The sequence below is a fragment of the Coffea arabica genome, chromosome 2e (assembly GCF_036785885.1).
Source record: "Coffea arabica cultivar ET-39 chromosome 2e, Coffea Arabica ET-39 HiFi, whole genome shotgun sequence".
Taxonomy (NCBI): Eukaryota; Viridiplantae; Streptophyta; class Magnoliopsida; order Gentianales; family Rubiaceae; genus Coffea; species Coffea arabica.
The window spans coordinates 38,340,311-38,356,259 of record NC_092313.1 but is presented as its reverse complement, the minus strand read 5'-3'; positions in this window follow the sequence as shown (position 1 = coordinate 38,356,259).

Genomic DNA, 15,949 nt, shown 5'->3' with positions numbered 1-15,949 from the left:
CTCTCAATCTCCTATCTTTCTTGCTCTTCAGGTTCTCTCCACAACCTTCCTTCAGCCGTCAATTAGCCTCTTCCCCCCCTAATCTTCTGTCCGCTCTTTCTTTTATACCCCATGAAAACCTTAAACCCTCACATCAAGGGTTGGTAAAAAACTTCAGCTCACCTCCTCCCTCTAGCCATTTGATTGGCTTCCCTCTCAAACCTTCTTAATTTTGGATGAAGCCAAGTGGAATGGATTAAAAGATCCAATGGTGGAAGAGAGAAATGGAGCTGTGATGCCTTTCTTCTGTACTTTCGTGCATGATTTTGCTCTCGATATAAAGCAAAGGCTTGGATTAAGTGCAAGTCACAGGCGTGAGCTTGCTCTCCCTTTTTTTTCTTAATAATAATAATGCTAAAAATGCCTTAAAATAAAATTAAGAGACTAATGAGCAAACATGGATAATAATAAATAAAATAACAACAAATAAAGCTAAATTAAAAAATTAATATCTAAAATGTCAAAAATAAAAATAGATGATAATTATTAAATAAAAAATAAAAATAAATTAAATTAAAAATTTGGTGTCTACAGTTTGCCCCTCTTTGTCTGAGTTTTCGAAAAAGTTGAGACAAAGAAGTAGACACCAAATACTTACCTGTGGTTATTCTGCCACCAACTACTCGAACAACTCATGCTTTTGAAACGAGGATTGACCCCTTTAACAAAAATTTTAAAATGGGATTGACCCGAACGAGAATTTTAAACATGGGACTGACTCGAACAGGGAATTTAAACATGGGACTGACCCGAACGAGAAATTTAAACATGGGACTGACCCGAACAAAAATTTAAACATGGGATTGACCCGAACGAGAAATTAAACATGGGACTGATCCGAACGAGAAATTTAAACATGGGACTGACCCGAACGAGAAATTAAACATGGGACTGACCCGAACGAAAAATGTAATCATGGGACTGACCCGAACAAAATTTAAACATGGGACTGACTCGAACAGGGAATTTAAACATGGGACTGACCCGAACGAGAAATTTAAATCTGGAATTGACCCGAACAAAAAATTTAAACATGGAACTGACCCGAACGAGAAATTTAAAATGAAAAATTCCAGTATATTTATCTGAAAATAGCCCAAAATTTTGCCCCAATAGAGGTTAAGTTTTTGCATCTGAGCCAATAGTTGATTCTGCATTACCATGTTGTTGCACCTTTTGATCAAACTTGCTTGCAACATTTTTCGATCAGCCTTTGTTCACTGGAGAACTCTTTCCGATACCGATTCCAGTGCAAGTTGTGATTGTTTTCATTTATGCATGAAATTTTCCTGCAAAAGAGAAAGAACAAAGAAATTGCCACCATCATTTGATCTGTTTCCCTTTGAGAATCGTGTAAACATGAGTCTTTTGATGCCTTCGTCAATTTTTGCTACGGCATCTGAGTTAGTTGGATTTGTCACTTCAAAACTTTCTGATTCTTTCCAGACTGACCAGGTATGCATTTTGTCATATTGTGAAACCTGCGTAGTCGGCTTTGCTGAATCTCAACCATTTTCAAGAGATGACTGAATCCAAATATGTTTCGAATAAAGCACGGGGATTGTTATTCACCAAAATGCAATGATTAAAAATGATGAATGCAAGGTAATTTCACATGTCATGCAGAAATGAATATGCAAAAGAATGCAAACACAACCAACTGTGCTTAAACCTACGAAATGCCATGAATACAGGCAATTGAGAAAAAATGAGTTTCATAAGAATGTATTTGCAAAAGAATATTTTTTACAAAATGACACAGTTTTTGGCCAACGGATGTCATATTCGAATTCCTGGACATCTTTGTTCCGGAATTCGACATTGGCAGAAGTATTACAACACGAACAGAAATCCCAAATGAACCAAGTCACCAGCTGTTCTTCCTCGTGCTTGCTTGCTGCAGAACCTTACCTCGGCGCTCTTTCGGGTTTTCACCAAGGTTGCCCCCACCTTTTTGTTTTTATTTTGCCTTTCTTTCTTTTTTCTTTTTTTTCTTTTTCTTTTCTTTTCTTTTTCGAGGTGCTCTTTCGGATTGACTCATGTGCGTTGAAGATTGCTGGCATCAGTAAAATGTGCTTCCCTTATAAATTTAGGCGAAGGCATTATGGACATCACCTGCCAATTGATTAGCGAACTGCCTAATAGAAATACAGCAAGTGACAAAAGTCAGGACTTTGGGCTTTTGTAATGAGGTCAGGTGGAGTGTTTTTCAAGAAAAGTTGAGGCTTGAAAGCAAATTTTTTGATAAGAGGTGTGAATAACCTGAGATTGCATCATTTTGAAATTATCTCCAATTTTTGAACGAAATCGAGGAAAATTTACCCTAGTTTGATTGGATTTTTCTCTCTTTGCATTTTTCATTGCATTTCCTCACTTTTTGCATTGTTCTTTAAAAAATTAAATTTGCCCCAGTGTGGGGTTTTTATTTTCTTTTTGATCATCTCTCTTTCAAAATAAATTTGCCCCAGTGTGGGATTTTCCTTCTTCTTTTTCCTCTTGATCATCTCTCTTCTCAAAATAAATTTGTCCCAGTATGGGGTTTGCAATTCTCAGGGGCTGCCAAATGAAAATTATTATTCTGATAGCTCAAAGGGGATGACTAGGGATGAAATATTTTGATTGGAAAGGAAGATGGCCTGACTTTTGTCTCGTCCCTTGCATGATTTCCAAAAGAAATTTGCATAATCAAAAAATAAAGAACTTCTTACACATGTCTAAGTTGATAGGTTGAGAGAATGTCTGCCCATCCATCTCTGCCAAAATGAGTGCCCCGCCAGGTAATACTTTTTGAACAATGAATGGCGCTTGCCAATTTGGAACAAATTTGTCTTTGGTTTCATCTTGCATTGGAAAAACTTGTTTTAGCACTTTGTCCCCTTCTTCAAAGGATTGTCGGTGGACCTTTCTTGTTGTAGGCCCGGGCCATGCGTTTCTGATAACATTGGCCATAGCATTCAGACGCTTTTCATCAATCAGGGCCAATTGTTCATGACGCTGCTTTAACCGATCAGTTTCTTTCAACTTGGCTCCCATTAGAATACGCAATGAAGGGATTTCTCAATGAAGGGTTTTCTTAATGAAGTGATATTTCAATGAAGGGATTTTTCAATGTATGGCTTTCTCAATGAAGGCTTTCTCAATGAAGAAATTTTTCAATGAAGGGATTTTTCAATGTATGGTTTTCTCAATGAAGGGATTTTTAGTGACAATGTTAACAATCTCTGTCTCTTCTAAGTTCGGTTTGGATTTTTCCTCATATTGTTCGAGGCCTTTTGAAAAATAATCAGATACTTCCTCACTATCACTTTCGTTTTGAATTTCAGATTCCATAATCTCAAAGCCGTGAGTGGTATCGAGATTGCCATCATCGGATTCCAGAACAGTGATATTCAAAGGGTCAAATAATTTCATCTTTGGCCATCTAAAAGAATTAAGAAATTCGAGACAATAATCAAATAAACAAGTAAAACAAATTGTGCATTTCATGAAACTCCAAATCAAAGCGGAAACAAGACAAAAGCTCAATTGCAAAAGATGCTTTCATTAAGCTATTTACATATGCAAGAAACAGTTTTCATGAACTTTAATAAATGACAACCCCTAGATTTACCGAAATTTCCTTCGAGAGGGAAGATATTCGGCCATCCAAATTGTGCAAAGCTCCTTCAAGATTTTCAAATTTCGTCATTGGAGGTGGATGCCTCAAAGGTGTCCTTGTGTTTGGGAAAGGGGTTTGTACTTATGCTCGGTCCTTGTTCACCCTTTTTTCTTAACACTATTTCTCCTGCCTCGATCATGTCTTGGACCTTGTGTTTAAGTGCTTTACAATCGGCGGTTGAGTGGTTAGGTGCTCCCGAGTGATAGGCACAAATAGCCTGTGGATCATATCCAACAGACATGCCATAAGAGTAAGTTGAAGGGGGAATCACACCTATTTTACCGGCAGCCTTTAGTTGCTCATACAATTGTCAAACGACCTGCCTATGTTGGTGAATGTTCAGGTACAGTTTTGATTGTAGGTTTCAGTGGGTTGGAGATAGTTATAGGTGGGTCTGTTTGGTGGGAGAAGTCTTTGGTGGTAAAGAGGTCGAGAACGAGTTTGTTGAAAATTTGGTTGAGATATTTGGAAAGAACTTGTAGGCGGGTTGGCATAATTTGGGCGAGGTCGGGGGTGGTTGATATTGGTGTTGTAGACAGGGTGAGGATTTGGATAGTAGGGATAAGGTGGTAAATATGTTGGGCTGTGTTGAAATCTAGGTCTCGGTGTGGGGTTTCGGTCCCAAATAAAGGCGGTTTCCCTCTCTTTCTTTTTGAATTGCGATTTTTTCCCACTACTCCCTTGTCCTTGCAGAGCATCCACTTACGATTTGAGAGCAGAGACATTAACGATCTTCCCACCTCTTACGAAGTCATCGTACTCTTCGAGCTTATTGACAATAGCAGCAAACGAGCATCTAGTCATGCGGAAGATTTCTTCGAAGTACGGAGGATCATGTGCCTTAATGAAGGTACGGATAATTTCATCTTCGGTCATTGGTGGCTCGACTTTTGCAGCGATTTTTCTCCATCTCTTAGCATAAGTTTTGTGATTCTCAGATGGTCTCCTCTTCGTTCCTTCCAGCGTTGTTCGTGTCGGAGCCAACTCATAATTATACTCATATTGCCTCACAAAAGCATTAGACAAGTCAAGTCAGGTCTTTACTTTCTCGGGTTTCAGATTGGAATATCAGTCGAGTGCATCCCCCTCCAGACTCTCCTGGAACAACCTTAGAGACAAATTCTCATCATCCACGGGTCTCCCCAACTTGTTAGCAAACAGTCGGAGGTGTGTCTTGGGATTACCTGTTCCATCATATTTATTAAATTTCGGGGTTTTGAACCCCGCAAGCAGTTGCACATTTGGGAAGAGACAAAGCTCATCGTAGTCCAGTACTTCTTATTTGTTTAACCCCTGATTTTTCCTCATAAATTCGTCAAAACGATCCAGACGCTTAAGCAACTTCATATCAACAGGAGCAGAAGATTCTCCTATCTCTTGTTTAGCTTGGACAGTATGGTCTGGCAAGAAGGACTCTGCAGCAGTGTGATAAAAGGTATGCAGCTCGGGGGGTATATTTGAAGTGATCTGGGGTTGTGGACCTTGCATGTGAGTAGGAAAGAATGAAAGATTAGGAGGGTAAGTGTATGTCAAATTTGCAGTGGTATAAGTGAAGGTTTTTTCGGGTGGAATAATGAAGAATGGAGTAAAAGTGGTTTGGGTCGTAAGTATGACAAATGGTTCTGGCTCCGGTTGACTGACAGGTGCGGGTTCGGGTTGAACACTACTACTGATAAGTTGATCAATCAATATCCTTTGGGCCGCTATCTCGGTTGTCATCTCACTGAACTTAGCAAGCATCTCGGTTAGCTGGACCCCCAAATTTGTAGTCTCAGGTTGAGCTGCAGTAGCGGACCTATCCGACGGTTCTGGTTGTGAACTCATGTTTACACGATTCCTCTGGGTTCGACTACGGGATCGCGTTATGATGGGGTTTCGACGAGAAGTTGTGTTTAAATATTACCTACAGATTTTTTTGAAAGGAATTGCCTTTAGATTTAGCCCTCGCTTAGCTTTTCCAACAAAATAGATAAAAATAAAGAAAAAGAAAAAGACAAGAGTTAGTAAATATCCACAAAATTCGGATGCATGTCCTATGGGGGACCCCCTTTTTGTGCCAAGGGTAGGCCTAGCATGAAAATGCAATCCTTCAGAGCAGGCACTATACAATACCTGATGAATCCGATCCAATGATTTAAAATTTGACCAATTGAAGTGAGGAAAGACACTTGTCCTAAAAATGAGGACAAAGTCCGAATGGATTGCTTGTTTTGATCAGCACATAAAATGATGTGTAAAAGAACCTACTATTGAAAGGATTGCAATGTCTCGACTAATTTATTCAATGAACCTTAAACTTAAAAGGGAATAAGCGGGTCAAATGAATAGGATGAAATTGCTAATTTATTCAAAATTGACTAGATCACCCTAAAAATAGATAAACTGGTCCAATGAATTGAATGGAATTGATGATTTATTCAAAATTGATCAGATCACCCTAAAAAGGGTAAATTGGTCGAATGAAATTGATGATTTATTCAAAATTGGTTGGACCACCCTAAAAAGGGGTAAATTGGTCAAATGAATTGAATGAAATTGATGATTTATTTCGAAATTGACTTGATTGTCCTAAAGATGAATGAATGGATTGACAAAATGAATTGGATGAAAATGAATAAATTGGTCAAATGGTTTGAATAGAATTCAAAATCGATTGAATTATCCACCCATTAGTAGTTTCAAAAAATTCATCGCGATACATTAGTTTATGAGCCTTCTAAAATCAAGATTTGTCCTCAGTTATATTTATCGTCTCAACAAAGTGGAATCGTTTGTAGATTTCTTCAAATTAATGTCCTTTACGCAAGGGATTTTTACCAGTTTTTGATAAATGGCCAAAAAGTGATTATTAGATGTTCATATTCTAACGTGTAAAAATTGCTCTATTATCTTCAAAAAGATCAGATCCTTACCTTACCTCTTGCACTACCCCTTCGGACAGTACAAGAAATATAAACGTGCAAGTCTCCTTAGATTAAATATCCGAGACACGAGGTGGCTTTATTCCTAAAACGGGATTCCCTATGTGGCATTCCCTCTCTAGGGTTTATGCATGATGCCAGTTTATCAAAACAATTTAAATATGCAAAATATGACCTAAGGAACCCTTTGTATGCCAGGGTGGGCCTAGAATGATGTTCAATTTTCAATCTATAAGTGCAATTCATTGGAATCTTAAACATGCTATAACCTATCTAAGAGGGTAAGTTTTAAAAGTGGATCATGCCAGATCTCTTATTTCCCAGAGTTTGTGAATGCAAAAGGCAAGAAAACAAGAAAATGTTAGTTCAACAAATAATCACATAACACATTGATGCAATTGATATAAAAGGCAATAAAGAAAAATAAGGAAAGAATGGTGGAATCCCTCTCCCTGTGCCTAGTGTTTCTAGTTCAGGATAAGGTCGACTCTAACCTAAGGCATTCCTAATATGGATGCATGAGATTTGGCTCACTAATGTATCTAGACTCGATAAGGTTTCGGCTCCCAAGCCTTCAGACCTAAAGGCGAAGAGTCATCACTCCCACGGCCTTCGGTCGGTGGCTCGAGTGATCCCTTAGGCATTGCTATGGGCGCAGTGCACACCATCCGCCTACCTAAGGAAATCGATCCTAATCCTACAGGGAGATGTGGGATAGCGCCCACGATAAAGAAAAAAATAGGGTAAATAAAACTATGCATGCACGTATGAGGTGCTTTTCTTTTGAGGGGAGGGATTATACCATCAAATGCGGTCGACGGTTCTAAGGTGACCACCCCTTACCCAAACAATGCAAACGCGATACAAGTAAAAAGCAAATAAATAAATAAACCATCCATTCATTACATACGCGGTGTGTGAGGGGTGAGTTGATACGCGCGCAATGCAAAAAATTCTAAAAAAGAGAAAATGCAACCCTAAACATCCAAATGCGATACATGAAAAGGGTAAAAAAAAGGAAAAGAATAACTAAATCAAGTGTTCGGATCCACTTAGGAAGTCCCCAGTGGAGTCGCCAAGCTGTCGCGCCCCTTTTTTAAATAATAAAAGTATTATAAGTGAGTGAAGTATGGTTTGAAAATGGTGATGTGTGTGAAAATGAAAGGGAAAGGCCATGGGACTTTGAAATGCGACGTTTTGGCAAAAAATAGTAATCTAAAAAGGTTTTGGTAAAATGTAACTCCCTAACCTAATCAGGCAAATGACCCAAATGACTAGAGTGAAATGCAACATCCTAAAGATCATACTTTGAATGTGGGAAAAGGGTAAAGGATCATGCAAAACGTAAAAAATACTAAGAAAAATGCATGAAAATGTAGTGAATGCATGCGAGTATGTACTAGCGAGGGATGGCCCTATTGGGTCTAGTATTGGACTAACCCTTTACTAACGCTCTCTCACAAGCATTGGATTTATGAGCGATCGGGAATAAATAACCATGACTAGCATTGGACTAGCCACGGTTATATCGTGCATTTGCATTCACCATATATACACAAGTAAATGGGCATAGTTAAAGCAAGTAGGCATGTGAGCACGTAATTCACATAACACATAAACTTGCATATCTAGATGCTAAACCCTAGGAAAGCGATAACACATAGCAAGTAAGCATGCAAATCACACAGGGCAAATCAAACAAAGGAAGCCCTATCTATTACATTAGGGAGGCCCTACTATAATCTAAAAGGGAAAATAAAATAAACAATAAGTACCTAACTATTACAAATTTGGCATTCAAGTGCCTTTCAAATGATCAAAATTGAACTAAAATAAATATACAAAACTAAAGCCAATAAAGAAAATAAATAAATAAATGAAAGAAATAAATAAACATTTAAGAGGCATGCAATTAAACACGTAAAGTCACATAGGGCACGTAGGGTCAAATAAAGTAAGAAATAAGGGATATGGTGTACCTCCCTTGAGTTGGGGGGAGTGAAATTACTTATTTGCCCTCCAAAATAAAAGAAAATGTCAAGGCATCAAAAATAGTAAAATAGAAGCAAAAAATAAATTAAACCAACAAATCACCGAATCCCTCCCAATTTGCAACTTAAATGTAATCAAATAGTGCATATTTACAGAGAAAGGTAAATTATCAATCAAATTTCAAAAATAGAAACTTCTAAGGATCCAATAGCAAACATTAACAATCATTCAAGTCAATTAAAATATTTTGGGGACTTCAAGGGTCCATAAGAAATGAAAAGGTCAAGTAATGCAATTATTTTATGACCTAATTTGCAAACAATTGGGCCTTTGTAGCATTGCTAGAAGTTAAGGGGAGTAAAGTGTAATTTTTGAAAACTATTTTGCATGCAAACTTCATGCAAAAAGGCTACGGAGAAAGCTTCTACTACCGAAAAAAAAAGAAGCCTGCTGCATTTCTTATTTTCAAGCTTTGATCAAAACCATTCCATCTAAGCTTATAAACATGGAGCTAACAGCGATTCAACAAACTTCCATGTCCAACAAACAAAAACGTAGAAAGAAATTATGCAAGTTCTTAAAGAACTTTCTTTTCTACACCATTCCATCCGTAACTTTCTTTCCATTTCATCATGCAAACAAGTTCACCAACTACCAGGATTATTGACTAAATCAAACACGAAATTTTGTTGCAGGATTAAGGTAGAAAATCTGGTTTGACCGACAACAAAAGAAAGAAAGAAAAATGCAGCAAGAGTTTTTGCAACAACAAAACAAGCAAACTGCTGCATTTTTGTTTCACTTAGCTGGGACACATCCATGCAAAGCAACCCAAGAAATTTCCAACGGATTTGATAACTCAACTCAAATACAAGAACTTGGGACGAAGGGGAGAGGAAAGATAACAACGGAACAGAATGCTATGATCACTTGCTGAAAAATTTTACTCAGACTTTCCAAGAAAAACAAACCAAGAACCAGATAATGAACACTGATGGCCTTTGACACTAAGTTCCCAATCACGCACATGACGTCTCAGTCAAACCGCAAACCAATCAAGCGTTTCAAACAAAGCCAAAACTTCAACAATCTAAGGAAAAGAAAAGGGATCTGCGCGTGCTGCTGCAACAGGACCGAGAGCTTTGAGCTTGTTGCAGCAGATTTTATGCGCAATGCAAACTGAACCCATGTGATAGGATTATCAAACATTCCTCTTAGTTTAGACACAAAAGGAAATCAGAATAAAATAGCATGCAAAGACTAACTAGCATTTGTAATTTCTGATGCTTCAGGGACCTCCGCAATCTCACGTACAAACAGCCAGCAACAAAATCTAAGCTCCAAGTTCTCATTCAGTACTACAAACTTATCCTCCAAAAAATCATACAAGGGGAAGGAAAACCTGGGATGGGAAAAGCTTTACAAGATCCAAGTTCATGCACAAGTTTATGGGTTTGCTTTATCGAATTCACGGATCATACAAACAGTCTCAAAGCTAACGAAACTCAGGCAACTTATGCCTTTCGTCTTCTAAAAGCTCATGCCCAAGAATCAATAACACAAAGGATAAAGGAAGAAGGAAATCATAAAACGCAGCAAAATAATGAAACAGGTTCACCCATCCCCAACCAGAACCAAAAACTCATCACACTTATTGGCCAAAAACCACAAAAATTTCATTCTGACGTTGTCAACAACACACAAATGTAACTTCCTATTCTCAATAGATCCAATATTACTACTGGATAGGAAAAATGCAACCAAGACAGAAAACCAAAAGCTTGCAGTAAATACGTATTTGGCATATCAATTAAATAGCAAGCAAATCACAAACTTTTGTCCCCAAACCTAGGCCAAATCCATGGGTTTCTCCACTCCAACCAGATTCACAAAACAAGACTCACAGGAAGGAAGAAAAACAGGCATGAAAGCAAAAGTTTTTGCACTTTAGACATAAACTCAGCGATCTACGAACAGCCAACGTAGAAGAACATTACCTTTAGCCTTTTGAACAAAGCAGATCAAGGCTTGATATGATTGAAAAAGGAAATCTTTGCTCGGCCCGTCACCCCCCTTTTCCTTGTGATTCCTGTAGCTTTCTTCCTTTCTTTTCTGGTCTTTCGTTTTCATCTGCCCCAAAACCCTCTCAAAGTTCTCTCTTTTCCTTCACCGTTTCCCTTCCTTTTTCCTCTGATCTGGCTCGTAGCTACCTCTCTTCCTCTTTGTTTTCTTTCTTGGTTTCTTTCCCCAGCAGACAACCTCTCTCAATCTCCTATCTCTCTTGCTCTTCAGGTTCTCTCCACAACCTTCCTTCAGCCGTCAACTTGCCTCTCCCCCCCTAATCTTCTGTCCACTCTTTCTTTTATACCCCATGAAAACCTTATATCCTCACATCAAGGGTTGGTAAAAAACTTCAGCTCACCTCCTCCCTCTAGCTATCCGATTGGCATCCCTCTCAAACCTTCTTAGTTTCGGATGAAGCTAGGTGGAATGGATTAAAAGATCCAATGGTGGAAGAGAGAAATGGAGCTGTGATGCCTTTCCTCTGTACTCCCGTGCATGATTTTGCTTCCGATATAAAGCAAAGGGTTGGATTAAGTGCAACTCACAGGCGTGAGCTTGCTCTCCCTTTTTTTTTCTTAATAATAATAATGGTAAAAATGCCTTAAAATAAAATTAAGAGACTAATGAGCAAACATGGATAATGATAAATAAAATAATAACAAATAAAGCTAAATTAAAAAATTAATATCTAAAATGCCAAAAATAAAAAATAAAATAAAAATAGATGATAATTATCAAATAAAAAAATAAAAATGAAATAAATTAAAATTTTGGTGTCTACAACGCCTGTCGAACTCTCGCCAGGATTCGAGACAAATCTAATTCAAACCTAGTCTAAGAAATTTTCAAGAAAATGAGGTTTAATTATTCGTAAATTGAGGCTCAAAAGTGGGATTTTAACACATAAGTAAAATCTGATTTACATCCTTAAAATCGAGTGTAAAACGATCAAATGACATTAAAAGGGAAAAGAGAGTTTGAACAACTCCATTTCCTTTCAGTTTCGAAATTTTCAGATTTGTAACACTTAATTTGAAAAATCGTATCTCACTCTCTACAAGTCCAAAATTAGAAAACTTGGAACCGTTGGAAACCTCTTGGAAAATACTAAAAGTTCCTAGAATACACTTTTCCATGATTCCAAATGGAAGGTATCCAAAATTTGACTTAAAGTTGCTGTTCTGGGGCATTGAAGACAGGTTTAGGTTGGTTTTTGACCAACTTTGAAAATTCGGCAACATTCACTTGATCCAAACTAACCTCTGAAATTTGGAACACTATTAGAGTTGCGATCCAAGTTTAAAACAAAATAAACAGAACAAGATTCGGAGTTTTGAGCACCAAGATATGGTAACTTAAAGATACTAAAATTTCCTTGTTAAACAAGGGTTTTCCAAACTCAAAACATGAACTTTGAAAGTTTAGTTGAGCAGCGAAACGGAGTCAGAATGGCACCAAATTTAGCAGTATAATACTACTATATAGGGACTATTCCTCTACCAATTTTCATAGAAAAATATGTACGGAAAGTTGGTTAATGAAACTACTAAAATCCCAAGAAGTTCCTCGGCAAATCTGCCTTGGACTTCCGTTTTTCCGTTTTCAAAATGTTTGGCCAATAAAACACCTCAAACACGGTTCATTCCAGTAGGCAATATCTAAAATATGTCCAAGGTACATTTGATAGGTGATTTACACCAAGAAGTTTTGGATAACAAGTCCCAAAGCATCGTTAATTTCAAATCTGTCCAAATGTATGGTTTTCCTTCACAAAACCAGTTTCGAATTTTGATCATAAATCACTCAATTCAACTCGGAATTGAGCATGGTTGGTGGCATTGGAAAATAGATTCATAAGGCTACATTTTCTTAGAAGAAACCATTTTCAAAATCTGTCCACAACCAGCTCATACGTGAGAATCAAATCGCAGTTCATAATCTGCCTCCCAGTGACAAACGAAACATGACAGCAATTTTCAAACGAATGGTTTGGCTCACTCGAGTGGAACCACAATGTGAATTTTATACCAAATGAAAGCTGGGAATGTCTAGTTTCCAATGCCACAAACGACACTCAATTTCGATATCGGAGCGATGAGTTATAGCCGAAACAAGGTGACTGCCTGGGCAGTGACGGGAATCATTTTCCAATTTTCTAAACTTTGGAAACCACTTCATTTAACCAACCAATTCATGTTATTTTTCCATGAAAATTTTTACACAATCAATATAACATGTAAACAATATAAACAAGCCATTAGATTCTCAAAATTTTGCACCAAAATACTCGAACAAGACAGGGCAAAACGGTCACTTTTGGTCAATGCACTATCCTTGAGTTTCTATAAATAACCCAACATTAATCCACTTGTTTAAGCACTAAATAAACATTATTACCATCAAAACACCACAAATCAGTCCATATATCCAAGGTGGGAGTTCATAGAGCCCACACAACTAATTTTTCATCACAAACAAACTACCCATAAACATGCAAGGGCTTAAACGTGCATTACTACTACCATGAAGCAAGATTTGAAGAGTTGATCGGGCTCACCTTCTTAGATGCACAAGGACAGAATTTTCGGTCCTCTCCTTGGCCAAGAAAACCGTGAAAACAGCCCCTCCTTCTTAGCTAGATACAAACTCCAAGGGTTAAGCTATGTGTAGTTCAATTTTGGTGTGATTTGGTGATGTTTTTGTGCAAGAAATGAAGAGGAAAAATTTGGAAGTTTGGAGCTCTCTTTTCTCTTTGTGTTGCTCGGCTGATGAGAGAGGGAAGAGAGGCAAAAAAAAAATGTGATGGACTAGCTCCTTAAAGGTAACTTAAAGGTTAAGTGTTTGGTGCACCAAAGTCAACCGCAATAGTGCGCGTATGCGCGCGTTTTGTGTTCGATCCCTCTTAAGTTTGTTGCACTAGTGCACTAAACCTCTAATGCACTTACATTCATATTAATATTATTCACTCTTAGTAGTCCCAAAATAATGGTCTAAAGACCCTCAATTAAATGCGCACGCGAAAACACGTACTTCCGATTTGTACGTGATAGAGTAAAATTTCTAAGAAATTCTTATAACGATAATATTACTAACTAATAATTGAGCACTTAAACATAAAAATACCTATTTTGAGACTAATGTACAAGTTTCCAATTTTTCAAACTTATTGTATTCTCGAATCAATTATTTACTCCATTCGCGTATTCACTATTTTCACTTAACGAGCCTTCAGAAATTAAATTTTGAAACGAGTTACTTTAAAAATATAACTAAGCTATAGATCCATATAATTAGGTCTAAAAGGGTTAGAAAATAATATTCGGGGCAATTGGCCAAATAAATAATTAAATGAGTTCGAAATAAGAATTTAATATGAGAAAATTTACGAGTTCTCATATCCTCTCCCCCTTAAGAGAATTTCGTTCTCGAAATTCACACTTAGGATAACATCATAGCTCTTCATAGTCGCGCCTATCAGATCAATCAGTAACTTACAATCGCTAACCCATATCTCACAATTTCTATCCACCTAAATTGTAGTCAAACTTTGATTCTATCTTATGAACATAAAATTTTGTAAAAGTGTGAATTGTACTAGGGTTACTTAGAACCTCAGATAGACAATGCAAAGCTAGAATCATACCTTCAACGATCGTAGCAGAGTTGGAAACCCGTTGATAGCCTAATGCATAAACCCTAACTGGTGCTTTAGATCGACTTCCTCCAGCACTAGACTGCTTAGCAGCTGACTTTTTAGGCCTTTGGGTATTACCTCCTTCTTTTGGTACGGTTGGGTATTTTGATATTTGGCGCTCGGTACTACCACAATACAAACATCTCCATTGTTTTCTAAAACAATCACTCTCCGTATGGTTGAACTTGCCACAATAACCACAAACAACTTGAGGAGCCACAGCTTGACCACTTAGAGGTGTCCCTCTCGATTGACCTCGTCCATTGCGATCTCCTCTTGATTGAGTCTCTTTTAGTGTGCTAGATATCTCCACTCCACCAGTTCCTTTTCCCTTTTTGAAAGGTGGGGCATTCTTATCTGCGTGAAATTCTCTAACTTGCAGCCTTGCACTCTTGACTCTCTGCGCTTTTTCTAAGACTTCAGTAAACGTAGAGATTTGGGCTGCTGCTAACCCCTCCTGAATCTCCACATTAAGTCCTTGTACAAAGCGTCTTATCCTCTTTCGTTCATTAGTCACCAATTCTGGAGCATACTTAGAAAGTTTAGTAAATTTTTCTTCATATTCGGCTACACTAGAAGTTCCTTGTCTCAACTTTATGAATTCATCTTCCCTTTTCTCTTGAACCAAGGATGGGAGAAATTTCTCATTAAATTCCCTCGTGAAATTTTCCCAAGTCCAAGGGGTCTGCGCTCTTTCGCACTTCCCCCTTATCAAATCCCACCAGGCACGTGCCATTCTCTCAAATTGAAAAGCAGCAAAATTTACTCGCCTATTTTCGGTATAGTCTAAAACAGCGAATATATTAGTCATTCTCTCTAACCTGTTCTCAGCTGCCTCGGGGTCGGGCTCTCCAGTGAACTTAGGTGGGTTAAACTTCAAGAATCTCTCCAAAGCCCTATCTTCTCCTCTATCCTGACCCCCAGGTTGTTTAAAGGGTCCAAGACCTTGTCTATCAGTTAAACGCTCTAGGATATCAGTGATCCTATTGATGGCAGTAGCCACTTGATTACCCTCAATATTTTCTTGTCCTTGGGTCGGTTCAGCTGCCGATCCCTGGTCATCACCATGAGGTTGGGCCTGTCTAGTCCTTCGCCCACGGTCTCGACCACCCCTTCGTCCGTCCATTATCCTAGGTGTGCCTAGTGCAAGGAATAAATTAATTACGAGGGAAAATTCTTGAAACAAGAACCAATCACGAAAATATCGAAAATAACAATAATTTACATTCATTAACACTTCAGATTCATACAATTAGCAAGTCAGGGAGAAGATCAAAAAATATAGCACACAGGTGCCACAAAATACTTTTAGTCACAGAAGACTAAAGTGAAAACAAGTGCCTCAAAAGTAAGCCATACATTCATGTAAAATACAATGGTCTCAGCACTTAGCATCACCCCCCAACTAAGTCAATCCTGTGTAACACTAATAGGTCTGATTTTCTCGTTCATTTCCGACTCATATCAAGCACTAGGATCCTATTAAGTTACATAGGACCATCCATCAGTCTTTCTCTACCTCCCTCTTTCAATTATTGTGCCACCTTAGCCAAACGACTATTAGTTTTTCTGTAACTATTC